The sequence below is a fragment of the Elephas maximus genome, chromosome 26 (genome assembly GCF_024166365.1).
Source record: "Elephas maximus indicus isolate mEleMax1 chromosome 26, mEleMax1 primary haplotype, whole genome shotgun sequence".
NCBI classification, from domain to species: domain Eukaryota; kingdom Metazoa; phylum Chordata; class Mammalia; order Proboscidea; family Elephantidae; genus Elephas; species Elephas maximus.
In genome coordinates, this window is record NC_064844.1 from 4,720,397 (window position 1) to 4,743,095 (window position 22,699).

Consider the following 22,699-nt stretch of genomic DNA (forward strand, 5'->3'; position numbering starts at 1 on the left):
AATCCAGTGCTATCATTTTTGTTGTTGCTCAGATTGTTCTAGCTTTGGCCATCAGTGTTTTTTCATATTGCTGCCTGCAGTCTCTCAATATGCTTCCGTCTTTTTTTGAGCACTTCTTACCTTGTGGCTTTTATAGATGCGCTAGGCTCATCTTGTATTTTCTCTGTCCCAGGCCTGCAATCAGTCACTTTGCCAAGGAATCCTGGTTTCTTTTGTTACAAATAGTGTTTAGAAACAACCAGGATAGGGTTAGTAGGTGTGGTCATTGCTATTGGGGTTCCATTGATTCTAGTTCCTCTCAGCAGACACAGCTAGCAAATATATGTATGCACAGTACACATACAGATACACACATCTATTTTTTACTTAATTTCATGGTTTTATCATATTGCACTAAAAGAACAGCAGGATGGCTATATAATGTTCTCTTTTATCCAGTTTGAAAATCCAAAGTACTTACAAATTATTAAGAATGTATTTCCCTTAGATGAACAGTAATTACAATAACCAATTTTTATATAATGTCTTATTAATAAAAACAGATTTAAAATAAGTTTAAATGTATTCTTCTCTAATAACTCAGTACATGTTTTTATATAATGTTCATTTATGCTTAGGAATTAAAGCAAGGATATTACACCCACTTCTCACTCATTGACATGGTTAGGTTCCAAAGACCAAGTTGTTATGTGAAAATTGACCTTATGCAAAAGTGGAGGATGACCACCTCAGTCCCAAAATGGAGAATGACTTCATCTTTACATAACTGCCAAATTACATTATTACGTAACTGCCAAATTACATCATTACATAACTGCCAAACCATTGAGAATCATGGCCCAGCTAAGTTGACACACGACTTTAAACATCTCTGCCAGTGTTGCTCTCACCTCATACCTTGGCATTTGCTACCGCCAGATGTACATCCTTAATGCGCAAAATAGTCAGTAGATTTTTTTACTATTGTAAATGTGAAGTGTTGGATGACAAGATAAGTAAGGGGTAGGTGTACTCTGATGGAAATATGGGAAATCTCTCATTCATGCAATATACAGGGATAATATTCAAGTTGAAAAGAAAACAATTCCACTCTTCTTACTTTTGTAAATTTATATATAATTACCTACACAGTAGGTGAAAAAAACCAATGGAGTTTGCCACAGATCAGATACACATTTTCCATTTGCCAAAAGCATCTGATATCTACTGCTAATTTGTAATTAGATAGTGTTCTGCAGAGAAACAGAACCAAGAGAATATTAATAGATGGATGGATGGATGGATGGATGGATGGATGGATGGATGGATGGATGGATGGGTGGGTGGGTGGGTGGGTGGGTGGGTGGATGGATGGATGGATGGTTGGACAGACAGACAGACTGACAGAAGACAGAAGGAGAGATAGGTCGAGATTGATTTTTAAGGAATTGGCTCACGTGATTATGGGAGTGGCCTGTCCAAAATCCATAGATCAGGCCGCAGACTAGAAACTCCATCAGCCTTGAGTCCAAAATCTGTAGGCCAATCAGTCTGGAAATGCTGGCAAATTATCTATGTTACTTTCTTGAGGCGGAATCCTTCTCCCTTTGGGAAACCTTAGTTTTTGCTCTTAAGATCTACAAATGATTGGGTGAGGCTCACCCACATTATGAAGGGTAATCTGCTTTATTTACAGTTAACTGATTGTAAATGTTAATAACATATAAATACCTTCTTAGATATATCTAGACTAATGTGGACCAACAAATGGGCATCATAGCCTAGCCATGTTGACACATAAAATTAACCACCACAGGTGGCATTTCATTAAAACCAAATTGAACCCCAAGTGTTCCCATAAATGAAAGTTTCCAATGGACTCAGAGCAGTCAGTAATTAATGTAGCCCTTCAGAGGATTATGGCTGTTCCTTACAGAGTGCAAGTTCAAACCTGTCAATACTACAGGTGATTTTTTGGTATTATTTATACATAATCTCATTTAAATTCTTTGTCTGAACACAATATATGAAATCTTTCCACAAGCAAAAATTGTAAAATATTTAAAAAATAACAAGGCATTATTAAAGTAACTGACCAGATTTCATAGGGTCCTCTTGGAAACGGGGTCTGCATTCGGTGTCTTTTTCATGTACTTAACTGGACCGGTTCTTCTGTGTGTTGTTCTAAGAGCTTACCAAAACACAGAACACGACACACAGGTGTAAAGAAATTCTAGAAGATAAAAAATCTATTTATATCATCCTTTTTTTCTGACAATATGCTAGAATATCTGCGTTTATGAGGGTTGTAGGGTCATAGAGCCCTGCTCCAATCATTACTCACCTACTTACGTTGTTGTTGTTGTCAGTTGCCGTCGAGTCTATTCCAGCTCATAGCAACCCTATAGGACAGAGTAGAACTGCCCCATAGGGTTTCCAAGGAGCAGCTGGTGGATTCTAATTACCAACCTTGTTGGTCAGCAGCCGAGCTCTTAACCATGAACTCCTCATACTCTACTCCTAAAGACCTCCAAATATGCTGTGCCAAGAGTGACGCATTGAGACCCAGTGTAAGCTGCTCCACTGCACAAAGAAGCATTACACAGAGGAGATCATGGATGAAGTGCTCTTGAAAATACAAGAGGATGCAGGGTAATACACTCATCTATAGGATTCTTGTAATTAGACTTCGGTTCTCTGAATGCTGTAATGTGCCAGATGGGGAAGAAGCTACGTGATGCAGTGAGCAGCACCAGCAGCACCAACATGTAGCAGAAAGCTGCCAACAAGAACACTATGGCCAAGGAGGAGAAGGAGGGAGAAATACCATTGGCATTTGTATTTATGTACTTATGTGTGTGTGTGTATAACAATTATTTCATAGTGATAAATCCAATGCTAATCCAATATCATGAGGCTCAGGCTAGCCTTTTACTAGTTTCTAACTGGAGAACAGTATTTGTGTTTAGTAACTTTTGTCTTGCAATACCCAGTCAAAATACTGTTCTCCAAAGTAATTTCAACGAATTCTTTTGTTTTCCACCATATCCACTGTAATTATGTTATTTGTTTGTAACACAGTTAGTTCATTTGTCACAGTTTTTATTCTATGTTGAGTTCCCCCATCCTGGTTGATTGTTCTAAGTTTATATAGAGTGAAACTCACTCTTCATGGTGTACACAATTCTATGGGTTTTGAATACAGAGCCATTTATCCACTACTACAGTCGTGATACAGACCAGTTTCATCACCTTCAACCTACACTCATGAGCCTTTTTACAGATCTTCCCACCAATTATATCGTTATATCCCGGACACTGATTTTTTACCATATAATTCTACCTTTTCAGGAGGTCATAGAAACAGAGTAATACAATGTACACGCTTTTGAGTACAGGTTCTTTCATTTACCAAAACGTATTTAAGATTCATGCCATTGTGTGAATGAATAATTTGTCCCTCTTTATTGCTGAACTGCATTTTATTGCATGAAGGTGCCACGCTTTGTTTATCCATTCACCACTTGAAGAACATCTGGGTTTTTTCTGGGATTTGGTGATTATGAATAAAGTTTCTGTTAACATTCATATATAGGTTTTTGCATGAACATGTTTTCATTTCTTCTGGGAAAATACATGGTTGTGGGTTTGCTTCTATATTAAACACACATGGTAAGTGTATTTAGTATATAAGAAGCTGCCCAACTCTTTTCCAGAGGTTTGTATCATTTTGCATTCCCACCAGGAATAGACGAGCTATCCAACTTCTCTGCATCCTCACCAGGACTTGATATTGTTGCCATCCTCATGGAAGTGGAGCTTGTTGGTGTTAGGTGCCACTGAGTCAGTTCCGACTTATAGTGACCCTGTGTACCATGAAACGAGACAGTGCCCAGTCCTGAGCCATCCTTGTAATTGTTGTTATGCTTGAGCCCATCGTTGCAGCCGCTGTGTCAATCCGTCTTGTTGAGGGTCCTCCTCTTTTCTGCTGATCCTGTACTTTACCAAGCATGACGTCCTTTATCTCCAGGGACTGATCCCTCCTGACAAAATGTCCAAAGTATGTAAGATGCAGTCTCGCCATCCTTGCTTCTAAGGAGCATTCTGGTTATAGTTCTTCCAAGACAGAAGTGGAGCTTAGAGATTCTAAAATAAAACTTGCCCAATATCACAAGAGTAGTGTCGGGGTTGAAATTCAAACCTAATCCCAGTCCAGTTGCTTTTCGACTCAGTTATTTTCCCACTGCACCTATTCATAAGAACAATTCTTGTATATTCATTTTCATTTATATTCATGAGGTCTCTTAAATTACTTTTTCAATGAACATTTACTTCTATTAACTTAGGCAATCACTGTGAACAACTCTGAGGAGTAGATGGTATAACCAAACCAAATCTGTTGCCTTCAAGTTGATTCCAACTCAAAGCGACTCTACAGGACAGAGTAGAGCTGCCACATACAGTTGCCAAGGAGTGGCTGGTAGATTCAACCTGCAGACTTTTTGGTTAGCAGCCAAGCTTTTATAACCAAAAAACCCACTGACGTCCAGTCAATTCCGACTCATAGTGAACCTATAGGACAGAGTAGAACTGCCGCATTTGGTTTCCAAGGAGTCCCTGGTAGACTTGAACTGCCGACCTTTTGGTTAGTAGCCGTAGCTCTTAACCACTACGCCACCAGAGTTTCCCGAGCTCTTATAGTCATTAATAATTCTTTTTCCATATAAGGAACGTGAAACCTGAAGCATTCAAGAAATATGCAATGGGTTAGTTACGATCATAGTTATTAGTTTCCATGGAGATGATAAACCCATCTATAATGAAACAAAAAGTTGCCCAGTCCTGTGCCATCCCCACGATTGGCTGTTGAGTGGATCATTGTGCTACATAGGGTTTTCACTGGCTGATTTTTCGGAAGTAGATAACCAGGCCTTTAACTCCTAGTCCGTTTTAGTTTGCAAGCTCTACTGAAACCCCTTCCACATCACAGCATCATGCAAGCCTCCTCTGGCAGACGGTGGTTGTACATGACTTGGCACTGGCTAAGATTTGAACCCAGGTCTCTCCCTAACCTGACACCCAAAAAAAAGAAACAACATTTGTGCTAGGGCACAAACAGCATAGACTACGAAATATTCTGCCTTTTTATACACAAAATAAAAATATGTTACACTCTTTTTCTTCTTCCTGGAACAGGTAGCTCTCTTCCCCTTGAAGAACAGGACGTCAGCAGAATAAATATATCTATGGTCTCACAGAAGTGGGGGTGTGTGGAAGATTGGGAAAATACAATCAGTAGGAGTCAAGCATAATCGAAGAGTTCTATGTGAACATTACTTTCCTCCTCTAGGAACTTAAGAAAAAACTGGAAGAAATGCAAAATGTTTTGGCTCACCTCCATTTTGTCTTTTTCTGGGTTACTCTGGCCAAAGACTAACAAGCAGTGAAATGGCAAAAGGCAGCCAGCAGACACAAAAAGTAGAAGCAAATGGCTGGGGTAAAACACAAACTGTATGACTAGGCTCTGAATAATCAGGAATTGGATTGTAGTTTGTTATACATATTCCATGGTCATAATTTGATATTTGCAACAGAAAGTGAAAGAAAAACCCTCTAGAAAAAAAAATAAGACAATGTCAACTGGGTAAGCCTACCTATATTTTTCCACCCAACATATTACCAATTTACCTTTCTGGTCCTCTCCATTTGATTTGTTAGGGGCACTTAGCACATTCGAGGGCAATAAAGAGTGATTCACGTTATCATTTTAATGGGGCCTGGATTCTTTCGTTATGTAGTTGGTTCACAGACATCAACATTTTAAATTTTGGACATTCTAAAATACATTTGGCAAACTGCAAAGGAGAAACCCGTCTGTGAGTCTGTAGGAACAAAAACCTGTAATATGTCTGAACAAATGTAGAGGCCCCATTTGTGCTGCTGAGCTTTAAAAGGTATGTAGCTTTGTGTGACCTTTTTAGAAATATTCAAGTGGTTTTGAAATATCATTAAAAGGTGATCAGTGGAAATTGTCTTAAGGATACTACTCATGTGGAAAAAAATGTGTTCTTACGTGAAACCCTTTCCTATCCTCTGATATGATTTTTAAAGACACTTTTTTAAAAAGGCAAGACATTTGAAAATTACTTATCAAAGGCCAAATGGAAACACAACTTACAAAAGGGTTTTAATTTCATAATGATTCAGGGTTTGAGCATAAAATAAGACCCAACACCAGCTCTTAATTATTTATAGATTGATTCTGCAATTTGTGTGTTATCAAGCCTCCTTACTTTGGCTAGGAGCACAGGAATGGGTGGGGGAAAAAAATAAATCAGCTCCTGTGCATTTTATCATCTATATTAAAAAGTCAGGTGAGATATAAAGATTTAGAATTATCTATACTGCTTATGCCATTACCATGGATGATTAGAAGCATATTATGTTCACCAAAAGAGTAAAAAGAGAGTCTACGGACTGAGAAAAAAAAATTTTAACAACATATCTGACAAGGGTCTAATCTCTAAACTATATAGAAAACTTTAACACTTCAACAACAAAAAGACAAACAATTCAATTAAAAAGTGGGCAAAGGACACAAACAGACATTTCACCAAAAAGACGTTCAGGTGGCTAAGAAACACACGAAAACATGCTCATGAACATTAGCCATTAAAAATGCAAATCAAAACTACAATGAGATACCATCTCACTACAGCAAGAATGGCACTGATTAAAAAAAAAAAAAAGAAAGCAACAAATGCTGGTGAGGATGTGGGGAGATTGGAACTCTCATACACTACCGGTGAGACTGTAAATTGGTACAACCACTATGGAAAACAGTATGGTGCTTCCTTAAAAAGCTAGAAATAGAAATGCCATAAGATCCAGCAATCCCACTTCTGGGTGTGTATTCTGGAGACATAAGAGCTGTGACACAAATAGGCATATGCACACCCATGTTCATCGCAGCACTATTCACAATAGCAGAAAGATGGAAACAACCTAAGTGTCCATCAGTGGATGAATAGATAAACAAACTGTGTTGCATGTACACAATGGAATTATACACAAGTTAAAGAACAACGATGAACCTGTGAAACATCTTACAACATAGGTGAGCCTGGAGGACATTATGCTGAGTGAAATAAGTCAATCACAAAAGGGACAATATTGTGTGAGATGACTATTATTAAAAGTCGAGAAAAGGTTTACACACAGAAAGAAACATTCTTTATGGTTACTAGGGATATGGTTAATAGGAAGGGGGAAACCCTAACTAGGTAGTAAAAAAAAAACCCTGTTGCCATTGAGTTGATTCCAACTCATAGCAGCCCTATAGGACAGAACAGAACTGCCCCACAGGGTTTCCAAGGAGTGGCTGGTGGATTCAAACTGCCAACCTTTTGGTTAGCAGCCGAATGCTTAACCCTGGCACCACCAGGGCTCCAACTAGGTAGCAGACACATGTTAAAGCTGGAGAAGGGAAAGGCAAGACACAATATAGGGAAGTCAGCACAATGTGACCAAGGCAAAAGAAAATGCTGAGAGATACACAAGAACAAAGGGCAACTATGGTAAATTCTATAAAATATACAATTCTGCAACAATAGTAATAACAAACAATAATCTGTGAGTGGATACATAGGTAGATATGTATGCTAGATACGTGTGGGAGAACATATGGGAGCACACTCATGCGCATGTATCGGTATGGTTGCGAGTGTTTCTACACACATATTTGTAAGGGATGCACGTGTATTCTTGTATGTAATAGAGGACATGGGGGCATAGACATGGAAACTTCTTAGACATAGTCAAACACCTCTCGGGATTAAGCTACTGGGCTTGACGGCTGAGGACCATAGTCCGGGGGGACATCTAGGTCAATTAGCATAACATAGTTCATAAAGATAATGTTCTACATCATACGTTCGTGAGTAGCATCTAGGGTCTTAAAAGCTTGCAAGCAGCCGTCTAAGATACTACTATTGGCCTCTTCCTGTCTGGAGCAAAGGAGAAAGAAAAAAATTGAAGACTCAAGCACTTAGTCCAAAGGACAAATGGCCCACATGAACCACAGCCTCCTTTAACATGCAAACAAAAACAAAAACCAAACCTGTTACCAACAAGTCAATTCCGACTTATAGCGACCCTATAGGACAGAGTATAACTGCTCCGTAGGGCTTTCAAGGAGCAGCTAGTGGATTCAAACTGCTGACCTTTTGGTTAGCAGTCAAGTTCTCAACCACTGTGCTACCAGGGCTCCAGTTACATAGATGTGTATGTGTGTATATATGTATAAAAAATACGTATAGGAAGGTACATATGAATATACAGATGTGCACATGTAGTTGTATCCGCAGAACTATGATTATACATGTTTGTGTGTGCTACATATATATTCATATACAAAATAAGTACATAGGGGACACAGGTACTCCCTAGACATAACCAAACAGTTTGCAGTTTTGGTCTTATTGGGTTTAAGCACTTAAGACCATAGTCTCATCAGGCAACTTGATGAATTGACACAATATAGTTCATAGAACGATTTTTACATCCTGGTTAGGTGAATAGCATCTGGAGTCTTAAAAGCTTGCGAGCGGCCATCTAAGATACAACAATTAGTCTCTATTCATCCCAAGCAAAAGAGAAAGAAGGAAACCAAAAACTCAAAGAATAAACTAGTCTAAAGAGCTAATAGTTCACACACACAACGGCCTCACCTACCTTGAGACCAGAGGAACTAGATGGTGCCCACCTACCACTACCAACCATTCTGGCCTGGGAGAAGATAGATGGTTCCAGATAGAAAAATTTAGAATAAAACTCAATTTTATAAGACCAGCCTTATTGAACCAGTAGAGACTAGAGAAACCCCTGAGATAATGGTATACCCTTTAAACTTGGAATTCAAACCACTCCTGGAGGTCATCTTTCAGCCAAATGACAAACTGGCTCATAAAATAAATAGTATCACCTGTGAGTACTGTGGTCCTCTAAATAATCATCTAAAGGAAATCAAATGGTAAACATTTACTCTAGACCAAAGATGAGAGTGTGGGGGGGGGGGCAGAGAAGCTAGATTAAGGGAAACAAAACAACCAGAATGGAAATAATGAGACCACTGACACATAGTAATGTAACCAATGTCACTGAATAATATGTATAAAAAAGATTGTTAAATAAGAACCTAATTTGCTGTGTAAACTTTCACCAGAAGCACAATAAAAAGTTTTTTTTAAAGTATACAATGTTTGGCAAATGAAAAAAATATTGAGTAATAACCGTGCCAGACACTATGCTAGGATCTTTTAATAGTACTTTTTGTATACGAATGCTCACAACAGTCCTATGTAGTGTGCGTGAGTGTATTCTTTTACACAGGTGGAAATTAAGTCTCGGGTAGCTAAAATCACTCAGCTAGTACAATAACCACCCAAGTGGCAAGCTGAGATTTAAAATGGGTTTGACTTTCCTTAAATCCACGCTCTTTCTACAGAATTGGTCACGTTTGCCATGACGGGCCCTTGATGCAATCTATACAAATTAAAATGTTTTTGAAGCCTAAGGGTGAGAGTTGGAAATTTGAACTAATTTTGATTTCACACAAAGAGGAGCAATGGCTAACCTTTTCTAGAGTCTAAATTTAGACATTTAGAAAACGCATTCGGCACCATGGACCTCACCATTTTGGAGCCTCTATGGACCACCTGCTTCCAAAAGCTCATAGCTGTGAAAACCCTATGGAGTAGTTCTACTCTGCACCCAGGGGGTTGTTATGAGTAGAAATCAACTCCAGGGCAGCTACCGACAACAACAGATTATTCTTATCATGATACCCTAGGTTATTATTAGATTATTCTCTACCTCTAGACTATGGCTGTATTTGAATTTTTTAAATAAAATGATTCATATAACAGGTATTCTTTTGTGTCCAGCTACTTTTGCTCAACAGTGTTTATGAAATTGATCCATGTGTTTGTGTATAGACTCTTTTGCTGATTCTCACAGCTGTTTACTATTCTTCTGTATAAATACATTACTCTTTACATATCTATTGGGCTGGTTCCAGTTTTTAACAACAATTGAGGCAACAACCACTTTAATACAAGCCTTCTGGCACCCTTATGAATGATTGCTTACATACCCGGCAGTAGAAATGCTGGAGCATGTGGTGTGTCTATATCCAGCTCTACTAGGTGCTACCAGGTTTTCAAAGTAATTGTACCAATGAACAGTGCCACCAGCCGAGTATGAGTGTCCCCTGTCTCCTCACCATCGCTTTGACTGGCCAATTTTTCTCAATTTAGCCCCCCCGAAGGGTAAGTAACCACAGCTCTTTGGGACTTCATTTCTCAGTTGAATAATGAAGGTGTGTACCTTTCCGTGTTCGTTGACCACTTTGGTATCTTCTTTTTGAAGTATCTGTTCAAGTTACTTTCTCATTTCTCTCTCTCTCTTTCTTTTTAGTGTCGCGTAGGAGTTGCTTATAAATTCTAGACTTAGATCTTTTCTTAGGTATATGCATTTCAGATACCTTCTTTTATTGTGTAGGTTGCATTTTCACTCTTTTACGGGGATCTTTTGATGAAAAGAAGTCTTAATTTTAGCACAGTCCAATTTACCCATCTCTTCCTTTATCGTACTTTTTTTTATTTCCTCACATTTCATTAAATTGTGCTTTCGGTGAAAGTTTACAGTGCGAATTAGTTTCTCCTTCAAACATTTATACATAAATTGTTTTGTGACATTGGTTGCTACTGTTGGATTTTTTCTTTATGAGTCCTGTTTAAGGAATGTGCGACACCAACATCAGCCACACACGGTCCTGTGCTGACTTATAGAGGCTTTATTGTTAAACCTTTCACAATAGGTATAGGAATCAAAGTGCTTTTTTTTTTTTCACTTTTGACACAGCCGAAATAATTGAAACGATCATCCTTTTCCAACTGCACAGCAGGGTAAACTTTTGATAAATCCAGCTACTGCTTACGCATGGCTATGTTTATGGGCTTGCTCACCTCGAGTGACACCACACTGTTTTAGTTACTGAAGGTCCGTAGTTAATCTTGTGCTTGTCAAGTGCAGGAGCTCCCTGTTTGTTCTTCTTCTAGATTGCTTAATCCACTACAACCGGTTGTCTTCCGTTTCAGTCCGACTCACGGGGACTCCACCTGTGTCCCTGTAGAACTGTGCCCCGTCGGGTATTCCGTGGATGATTTTTCAAAGATCACCAAGCCAGGTTCATTGACGGTTTGCACCACCCAGGTACTGTAATCTATTACCAAAAACAAACTCTTTGTAGGCAAGTCGATTTCAACTAATGGCGACCCCACGTGTTACAGAGTAGGACTGCTCCACAGGGTTTTCTGGCTGTAATCTTTACAGAAGCAGGTCACCAGGCCTTTCTTCCAGGCGGCCCTGGGTGGGTTTCAAACCACTAACCTTTAGGTTAGTAAAAAAAAAAAAAAAGTAGTCGAGGGAAAATTGTTTCTGCTACTCAGGGGTCTCCCTTTTTTTTTCTATTAAAATAGCTCAGGCATTCTTTAGACCCTCTAAAAAATTCTCTCACCAATGTTTTGTAGAATGATGTCTATGTAATAGGTGGAGTTTTGGTGTTATTTTAATTTGTATCATTTACCATTTTTTATTTCCTAATTGTGATTGGTGTATAAAAAAACTGATTTCTGTATATTGGTTCTATATTCAATAGAATAACTACTGGCTGATTCTTGTAGAATCACTCATTTAATAATTAACAACTTATCAATAATTAATATATTATTACCAACATAGTATTAAATGAATTTAAATTCTAATAGTTTGTATTGTTTATATACAAAACCATGTTAATGAATAATGACAACTTGATGATTTTCTTTTCAAATTCTCTTTTTACTTATTGCACTGACTAGGTTCTTACAAAACTTACTTAATAGTTTTTATTTTTAGATTCTTTAGGATTTTCTATGTATGTGATAATTTCAGCTGTGAATAAAGACAGTTTTATTTCTTCCTTCCTAATCTGTGAGCTGTTTATTAATTTATCTCACTTTATTTCACTGGCTTGAACATCCAGAAGAAAGTTGAATAGAAATGTTGAGAGCGGACATCATTGCCTTTTCATTTTGTGGTTCTTTTCCTTTAAAAAAAAAAAAATTGTCAGCATTAGTAAGTCTCTCACCAATAAATATGACACTAGTTGTGAGGTTTTTTTTTTTTTGTAAATGTCTTTTATAAGCTGTGAAAGTTCCTTTTTATTCCTATTGTTCTGAGAATTTTTATCATGAATGATTGTTAGAGTTTATCAGATTCCTTTCTTCATCTAATCAGGAAACCATATGGTTTTTAATTTTTATTATCTTAATATGATGGGTTCCATCAATTAATTGTGTCATGTTAAGCCATCATTACATGCCTGAAATAAGCTCCGTTTGGAACATGAACTATTATCTTTTATATATACATTTTTATATATGTTTTGATTTGACCTTATTTTGCTAAGGATTTTTGTGTCTATGTTCATGAGAGTGTTGGCATGTGTGAGTGTGCATGTGTGTGTGTGTGTGTGTGTGTATTTTTTGTAATGTCTTTGTCTAATTTTGATATCAGGTTAATACTGGCCCCATAAAATGAAGTGGAAAGCCCTTCCACCCCTTTTTTATTTTCTGAAAGGGCGTTTATTGCACTGGCTTTATCTAAGTTGCTGAATTTATTGCACAATAAAAATGTCTTTGGTATTGACCTGCATGTTTACCGCTCTTTATTCCTTTGTATAATATACCCAAGTTTCCATTTGGTACCATTTTTCTTCAGACTAAATAACTTCTTTTCACATTTCTTATAGCATAAGTATGCTATAAAACCCAGTAGGCTAATTCAATCAGCTCTTATTTTTCCTGGAAAAGTCTGTATTTTGCCTTTATATTTGAATGTTATTTTACTGGGTATGGAACTGTTGATTGACAGGTTTTCTTTTTTCCTTTCAACACTTTAAACACATCACTCTCTTGCTTTCTAGTTTGCATTGTTTCTGAAAAGCTTGCATTCATTCTTATTTTTGCTCCTTTCTATGTAATGTGTATTTGTTTCCCCCTTTAGGTGCTTTTAAGATTTCTCTTTTTCTTTGGTTTTTAGCAGTTTCACTGTGACATGCCTTGGTGGGTTTCCTGTGTGTATAATGTCCTTGGTATCCATTGATTTTCTTGAATCAGTTGTTCTAATAGCTTAGAGTTTGAATCAAATTTGAAAGAAATATTTCAAGAAAAATTTTTTTTTTTTTTTGTCTTCCGATCTTCTGTGTCTCTAAATGCACTTATGCTAGACCTCTTGATATTGTCCCAGAGAGTTTGTTCATTTTTTCAGGCTTTATTTTTTTCTGATCTTCAGTTTGGATAGTTTGTATTGATGTGCCTTTAAATTTATTGATCCTTTCTTCTGCAGTGTCTACATTGCTGTCAATCTCACTCAGTTTATTTAAACATTGTATGTTTTAGCTCTAGAAGTTTAATTTGCTTTTTTTTACATTTAAAATTTTTCTTCTTACATTTTTTATTTTTTCCTTTAAATTCTTGAACATATTTATGTCTTGAAAAGTCCTTGTCTGCTAATTCCATCATTTATTTTTAATATATCATTTGTTTCTATTGACTTTTTTTTTTTTTGTCCTGATTATGGGTCACAACTTCCTCATTTCTTTATGTTTTGTAATTTTTGGCTGAGTGTTGATCATTGTGTTGCTAATTTGTTTGGTGTCTGTGTTTTGTTGTTTTTCTTTAACAGGCAGGCAGTTCCCCCCGGCCCAAAAGCCAAAATTTGGCTTTTGTATTTGTTTTATATTGTTGCCATAACAAATTACCACAAACTTGTTGACTGAAAACAATATACATTTATTTTCTTACAGGGGCCAAAAGTCCAAAATCACTTTGCCAAAATCATACTGTTAGTAAGGCCATGCTCCTTCCCGAGGTTCTAGGGGATAATCTATTATCTTCTCTTTTTCCCACTTCTAGAGCTTGCATTCCTTGTATTTTTTGAATCATGTTCTCTTTTTCCATCTTCAAAGCCAGCAGCATAACGTAACAAAGGCAGCAGTATAACATAACAAAGCCAGCAGCATAATGTAACAAAGCCAGCAGTATAAAGTAACAAAGCCAGCAGTGTAACGTAACAAAGCCAGCAGCATAACATTTTGCTTGACTTGTCAGGTTGCCTTCTGTCCCTGAAATCTCCCTCTCTCCTATAAGGAAATTTGTGATTACATTAAGGGCCCTCCCAGATAATTTAGAAAGGTTTTTTGAGTTTCCAAATATTTGGGAATATTTCCAGTTATATTATTGTTATTAATTTTGGCCTGTTGTTGTTGTTGTTTGGTGCCATCGAGTTGGTTCCGACTCATAGCCACCCTGCATACAACAGAACGAAACACTTCCTGTCCTGCACCATCCTCGCAATCATTATGCTTGAGCCCGTTATTATAGCCACTGTGTCAATCCATCTCTTTGAGGGTCTTCCTCTCTTTTGCTGATCCTCTACCTTACCAAGCATGGTTTCCTTCTCCAGGGACTGGTCTGTCCTGAGAACATGTCCACAGTACTTGAGATGAAGTCTTGCCATCCTCGCTTCTAAGGAATATCCTGGCTGTACTTTTTCCGAGACAGACTTGTTTGTTGTTCTGGCAATCCATGGTATATTCACTATTCTTCACCAACACCGTAATTCAAGAGCATCAATTCTTCTTTGGTCTTCCTTATTCATTGTCCAGCTTTCACATGCATATGAGGTGATTAAATGTACGATGGCTTGGTTCAGGGACACCTTCGTCCTCAAAGTGACATCTTTGCTTTTGAACACTTGAAGAGGTCCTTTGCAGCAGATTTACCCAATGCAATACATAGTTTGATTGTTTCACTGCTGGGTGTTGACTGTGAATCCCAGTAAAATGAAATCCTGGACAACTTCCATATTTTCTCCATTTATCATGATGCTGCTTTTCGGTCCATTTGTGAAGGTTTTTGTTTTCTTTATGTTGAGGTGTAACCCATGCTGAAGGCTGTGGCCTTCGATCTTCATCAGTAAGTGCTTCAAGTCCTCTTTGCTTTCAGCAAGGAAGGTTGTGTCATCTGCATATCACAGGTTGTTAATGAGTTTTCCTATAACCCCGATGCCTAATGGCTTAATGCCCCTGAAGTCAAAGTTTAACTTCCGTATTTGAATAGCTAGCTTTTGAAGTTAGCTTAATGGGCCATCATAAAATATTTTTTTAGGTATTGTTTGGCTTCATCTCTCATATTTATATATGAAGTATTTCATTATTACTCAGTTTAAACATATGCCCATACATATTCAATACATAGGCAATTTTTAGAAATCTTCATGTTCTCGAAAAGAAGATACAATGTCCATTTGCTCTATATGTCCAAGCCAACCCGAACCTGTCCAGTCGATTCTGACTCATAGCGATCCTATGGGACAGAGTAGAACTGCCCCACGGGGCTTCCAAGGAATGGCTGGTGGATTCCAACTGCTGACCTTTTGGTTAGCAACCAAGCTCTTAACCACTGTGCCAGCAGGGTGCCTGTTTATGTTCATTTTGGAGTTCTGGTGACACAGTGGTTAAGAGCTCAACTGCTAACCAAAAGGTCAGCAGTTGGAATCCACCAGCCGCTCCTTGGAAACCCGGTGGGGCATTTCTACTCTGTCCTATAGGGTGGTTGAGTTGGAATTGACTCCATGGCAACGGGTTTGACTTTTTGGAGGTCGGATTTGCCAATCATGTTCTTTAAGTCTTCTCATGTCTTCACTGTTTTTGTCACTTAGAAAAAAACCTGAAACCCCTTACTGTCCAATCGATTCTGACTCATTGTAATCCTATAGGACAGAGTGGAACTGCTCCACAGGGCTTACAAGGAATGGTTGGTGCATTCCAACTGCCGACCTTTTGGTTAACAGCTGAGCTCTTAATCATTGGCCACCAGGGCCCCATATAGTGAGAAAAGTGTTTTAAAAATCCCACACTATATGGTTTGCATATTTCTTCTATCAGTTTTTGCTTTGTGTGTTTTAAACCATGTTAACTGCATAGTAATTTAGAGTTTTTCATTGTTTTTATTGAATCTAACTTTTAATTCATGATGGAACTATCCCTAGAAATAGGTTTTGCCCTAAAGTCTGTTTTTTTGTTGTTAAAATAGCTACTTTTTTTTTTTTTTGCATGCTATATTTTCCCCATCCTTTTACATCAACTTTTCTGGACTCCTATTTTTTTTTTTTTTTTTATGTTTTTCATATGTCCTTAATTTAGTTTTAAATCCAGTTTGTTTGTTTGTTTTCTTTTGCTGTTAAATTATGTAGTGCATTTCCATCTACTGCAATAACTGATGTATTTGTTTAAAAATATGTGATTTTCATCTGCCTTTACATATATGTTTTGTTTATTTTTGTTTCTTCCACTTGACTTTTAAATTTTTTTTTTTTGACTGGCAAACCATTTACTACCATCATCTTTTTTTCCTCCCATTACTTTAGAAGATATAAAAACTTTTGTTAAAAATGATTTTTGTACTTACCTACAGTTGGAGCATGTATTCCTTACTTAATTTTTAACTAATAACTATACCTCTTTCCCTAAAAATATGTGGATTTTAGAAGACTTTGGAAAAAAAAAAAACCACTTTTTTTTTTTTTGATTTGCTTGTCTCCCAACTGATTTATTTTTCTGGTCTTATAACTTAAACACACATACACACACACAATCATTATTATTGTTATGTTTTATAAACACAATGTTTATACTGTTTATAGTTATATTTGCCATTTTCTTTATTCTTCCTTCCTTCTATCATCTCTGGTTGTCCATCTGGCATTATCTTATTAATGACTGAAAAATAATGTTCAGAATTCTTAAAGATGAAGTTCTACTGGTACAGTGTATTTCCTCAGTTTTTGTCAGGAAATGACTTTATTTTACCTTTATTCACTAAAAATATTTTCATTGTGTATAATATGCATAGTGTATAATTTTTTTATATAATATGCTAGGTTGGCAAATACTTTATGTCAGGGCTTTAATTATGATTTCATTGTCTTTTGAATTCCATTTTTAATATTAATAATTTTTTTTCCCCTGGGATCTCTGTCTGGGACCACAATTACATGTGTACATTACCTTGTCAGAATCCTTTATGCCCCTTGCCCTGTATTCTGGGTTTTCTCTCTCTTTGTCTTTCAATGCTTCATTCAGGATAATTTGTTTTGATCTATTTTCCATTTCTGATTTTCTCTTTAGCTGTGTGTAATCACTTCTTAAACTTATGTATTAAATTCTTAATTTTAGTCTTTGTCATTTGCTTTTCTGTAATGCCTGTTTTGTTCTTCTTCAGATCTGCTCTGTCATGTAATATATTTTCCACTTTATTTTTTAAAATTTTCAAATTGGGCCTCTGTGTTCTTTAGAATAAGTTGCTTTGGAGCCCATGTGTAATAATTACGGCACCTCGATTTTCTGTTAGTCTGTAAATATTACCTAATCTTTTTCTTTTTTCTGCTGGTTGTTGCTCTTGTAATCTTTTCTCTATCTGTACCTGGTGTACTAGATTTTCTATTTGAAAAATTATTTTTAAAATTAGTCTGGGGCTTAAACAAACAAACAAAAAATTTAGGATGATGTTATTTTCCTCTAAATAGCATTCTTGTTTTTTTTTTTTTTTGCCTGGCACCTCCTGGAGACAACAGTCTGTGATTTTCTTCATCTGTCTTCCAGGTTTGACAATCCACCAGCCTACCAGATTAAAAGCCAGGCTGCAATTTCTGTCATGGACAGTTTACTTCTAGCTCACTTTACTCCAAGGATGCAGCCCTTTGCAGTCCCAATCCAGAATGGAATTGGGTCACTTTCTTTCTTTCTTTCTTTCGTCCCGGTCATCACCTTTGGTAGATTTGAAACTATACCCTCCAAGGACAAAAAAAGCTCAGTCAGCTCAGTCTCTCCTCATTTCTTTCATTTGCCCCTTTGGCTAAATGACCCTTGATGCTCAGCTTCCTTCTGTGGGTATCTGACCTGTTTTAAACTCAGCCTGGTAATTCTTCACTCTCTTGTTAACTACGTGATACTTTTAGGAATATTAGAACTACTTCAATGTGCATTTTGGTTATTGTCCTCACTGGTGTTGGTTCAAAGTACTTACTCCCTTATTGCTGGAAACAAAAGTTCACAATTGTAGTTTATGTTAATTAAAAAAAAATCAAAATTATAGAAAAGTAATGAAATCATAAACATATAGCTTGCTAAATTATCGCAAAAGGGACATACCTATATATTTATCATCCAGATCACAAAAAAAACCTCTTCATTCTTCTTCTGAAATGTTATCCTCTCCTACTTTCCCACAGGTAACCACATACCTGACTTCTCATGTCGCAGATTAGATTTAACTCTAAACTGAGATTATACAGGACACGTTCTTTTGATTCTGTCTTCTTTTGTTCAATATTATATTTGTGAAATTTACCCATTTGGTTATATATTATAGTAGCATATTCGTTTTTCAGTTTCTATATTTTTTCCATTATACAAACATACCAAATTTTAATTTCCCTTTTTCTATTGGTGTGCCTTTGGATTGCTTCAAGTTTTTGACTATTAAATATATACTAAGCTATTATGACTATTTTGTCTTTAAGTGTATATATGTTTCTGTTGGAACTATATGTAAGTGTGGATTCACTGGTTCATAAGGCATGTGTACATTCAACACTAAGTGATAATTAAAAAACAGCTTTCCTAAGTGACTGAGCCAATTTATACTCCCATAGCACTGTCTGAGCATTCCAGGTGCTCCACATTTTCACTAACACTTGATATTATCAGTCTTCTTAGTTACAGACCTTCTTTTGAATGTAATGATATCTCATTGTGGTTTTAATTTTTATCTTATTTATGACTAAGGAAGTTAGCACTTTTTTATATGTACAGTAGCCTTTTGAGTCTTTTTATCAGTGAAGTACCTATTCAAAAGCTTTGTTATTAGATAGCCTATGTTTTGTTTATATGTTGTATGGATATCTTCTGTATGCCTGCTGCTTGCCTTTTCACTCTCTTGTGTCTTCAGATAAGCATAGCCAATTTATCGATCTTTTTTCTCTATGGTTAGTGCTTTTTGCATACTATGTAAGGTACTTTAGAGGTATTCTAGGTTTCTTCTAGAAAATTTATTATACCTTACATATTTTGATCCTTAATTCATCTGGAGTTGATTTCTATGTGTGATGTAAGGAAAATATTAAGTTGCTTTTTTTTTTTTTGGTTCCATATCTTTTTCCATTGATCTACAGTAATACACTGTCGCAAATCAACTGTCCAGATATTGAGTGTCTGTTTCTCAAGTTTTTAATTTGTTTCATGGTATATTTACCATTTATTACACTGATACCACAATCTTAATTATCATGGATTGATGCACTGTTATCTCGATGTCTAACAGAGTAGGTCCTCCCACTTTGTTTAGTCTTCAACGTTGACTTTCCTTTTCAATGTTCATTCTAGGATTGTCTTATTAATTTTCACCAAAATTCTGTTGGGATGTTGACTGAGGTTACTTTAAATTTACATGGATATATTTAGCAAAAAATGGACATTTTTCGATATTCAGTACAATCCATAAATACATTATATCCTTCCATATAATTGAGTAATCTTTCATTTTTTTTTTTTTTATATTCACCTGTGTAGAGGGTTTGTTGCTTCATAAAGTAGAGGGTCAGTGAAAAAGAGGAAGACCCTCAACAAGATGGATTGACACAGTGGTTGCAGCAATGGGCTCCAGCATAACAACCATTGTGAGGATGGCGCAGGACCAGGCTGTGTTTCACCCTGTTGTACATAGGGTCACTATGAGTCAGAACCAACGCGACGGCACCTAACAACAACAGTGGGTTTGTAGAGCTTGATTATATTTAATCTTGCTATTGCAAAGATTTTTGCTGTTATTGCAAAGTTTTTGAGGTTACTGCAAAACTTTTTTACTTCATTTTTCCTTTCTTTCTTTTTTTTTGCTGTTGTACAGAATTATATATTTATATTGACCACAGAGCCACCGAACTTTCTAAATTTACTAAATTTTCTGTGTAAGTAAATTTATCCTAAATATATCTGTAGACTTTTTTGGATTTTTTATGCACATAATCATATTATGTTAGAACGAGAGTTTATTTCTTCCCGAACAGTCTTAAGCCCATTATTTCTTTTTCTAATCTTATTGCCATAGTTAAAACCACAGGTACAACATTAAATAGAAGTGCTGACAGCATGGATACTTACCTCATTCCCAGTATCAGAGGAATACTTACTAGCAGTTCACTATTAAGTATAATGTGTACCGCACATATGCCATAGCCTTTATCAAGGCACAGGAGCCTCTTTCTCTTCTAAATGTTAAGAGAATATATGACAATTGAATTTTCTCAAACATATCTCTACATTTATTAAAATGACTATATAAAATTCATGGCTTAGTTTTGGAATATTAACAACTTTTGCTCTCTGGAATAAACTCAACTTTATTGTAATACATTATCTTTTTTATACATTGCTGAACATTTTTACTAATATTTAGTTTAGGGTTATTGTATCTATGTTCCTAAGTGAGATTGGTGTGTAATTTTTCTATCTGAAAGTGTCCTTCTCAGGTTTTTGTATAAAGTCCTCAAAAAAATTTGAAAAATTGACCCTTTTCCTATTTTTCTTTATTTTCTCTAATGGAGTAGATTTTAACTTTCACATTTCCTCTTATGGTATAGTGGTAAATCTTGTTTTCTTAAGAAACTATATTTAATATACATTTAAATTTATTTGCAGAAAGCAGAGTTCAGCAAACTTTTCTGTAAAGGGCCAGAGAGTAAATATTTTAGGCTTTGAAGGACATACAGTCTCTGTCATAACTATTCAACTCCCTGGTGGTAACATTATAGCAGACCTACATAATATGTAAATGAAGTGTGGCTGTATTCCAGTAAAACTTTATTTATAGATGCTGAAATTTGAATTTCATGTAATTTTTACACATCATGATACATTATTCTTTTTTTAATTTTTTTTTTCCCCCAACCATTTAAAAATGTGAAAACTATGCTTAGTTCACTGGCCCTACAAAAACAGGCAGAGGGTTGGATTTGGCCTTTGGACCAGAGTTTGCCAACCTCTGACATAAAGATGTTCAAATATCCTGTATGTTATTTCTAGGTTTGTGGGATCATTAATAATGCTTACATTTCTTATTTTTAGTATTGGTGCGTGTGTATCTTTTTGTTAAACTATTTCGCCAGGGGGTTTCCATTTTAAGTTTTTTTCAAAGGACCAAATTTTGGCTTTGTTCATCTTCTGTATACCAAAAACCAAACCCAAAGCCGTCGGCTGGATTCTGACTCATAGTGACCCTACTAGAGTAAAACTGCCCTATAGGGTTTCCAAGGAGCAGCTGGTGGATTCAAACTGTTGACTTTTTGGTTTAGCAGCCTTAGCTCTTAACCACTTCGCACCCCATGTATAGTTTGTTTGTTTTCCTCTATTTTATTAACTTCTGTTTCTATATGTATTATTTCTTTCTTCTTACATTTTTTATGTTTAGTTTGCTGTTCTTTAATTTCTTTAGGTGTTTGGATAATTGGTTTCAGCTTTTCTTCTTCTACTGTATTCATTTAAAGCTATACATTTCCTTCTAAGTAAGAATTCAGCTACACCCCTCCTACTTTTAATATGTACTTCTTTGATGCTTAATTTCAAATTATTTTGTAATTTCCGTTTGATTTTATCTTTGATTCATGAACGATTTTGCACTGTATTTCTTAATTTATGGCCATACATATATGGGTTTTCTTTTATGATTTTAGCATTAATTCATAGCTTAATTTTGCTGAACTTTGTTTGTAGAGTACATATCACAAATTATTAAAATCCTTTCAGTTTTGTTGCATCTTTATTCCTTAGCATGTGGTCCATGTTAGAAATTATTTCATATGTACTGAGAAATAATGCATATTCTGCAGTTCTTTGGTGTAATGTTCTAAAATGTACATTCCTTTGGTCAAGTTTATTAATCCTTTGTACCCATGTTCTATATCCTTAATGATTTTTATTTGTTTCTTCTATCACAGAATGACAGAGATTTCTTTAAATCTCCCGATTGTCATTGTAAATTTGTCTATTTTTTCCTTTTTGTTCTGTCAGGTTTTCATTTCTATATTTTGAGGCTATGTTTTTAGATGGGCATATAAATTTTAAATTGAACCCTTTTTTTTAATTATTATTATGGCATGTGTTTCATAGTCTCTGATGCTTTCACCCTTAAAATCTACTTTGAATTTTATTAATACACCTCTACTAGGTTCTTTAGTGTTTACATGGGAAATATTTTCCTATACTTTTATTTTCAAATTATATGTCCTTATATTTATAGCCTGACTCTACATAGAAAGTAAATATGTCGGAATTTATTTCTTGGATAAATTTATATTTAATGTAAAATTTGTATTTAATGCAATATTTGGTATATTTTAATTTAAATCCACCACTTTTTGCTTCTTTTACTTTTTCCTACCTCTGTTTCTTTTTTTTTTCTTTCTTTTCCTTTTTTCCTTCTTTTGCATTTATTAAGTCTGGATTATTATTTAATTTCCCCACTTTTAGCTTGTTAGCCTATTCTTTTACTGATTACACTAG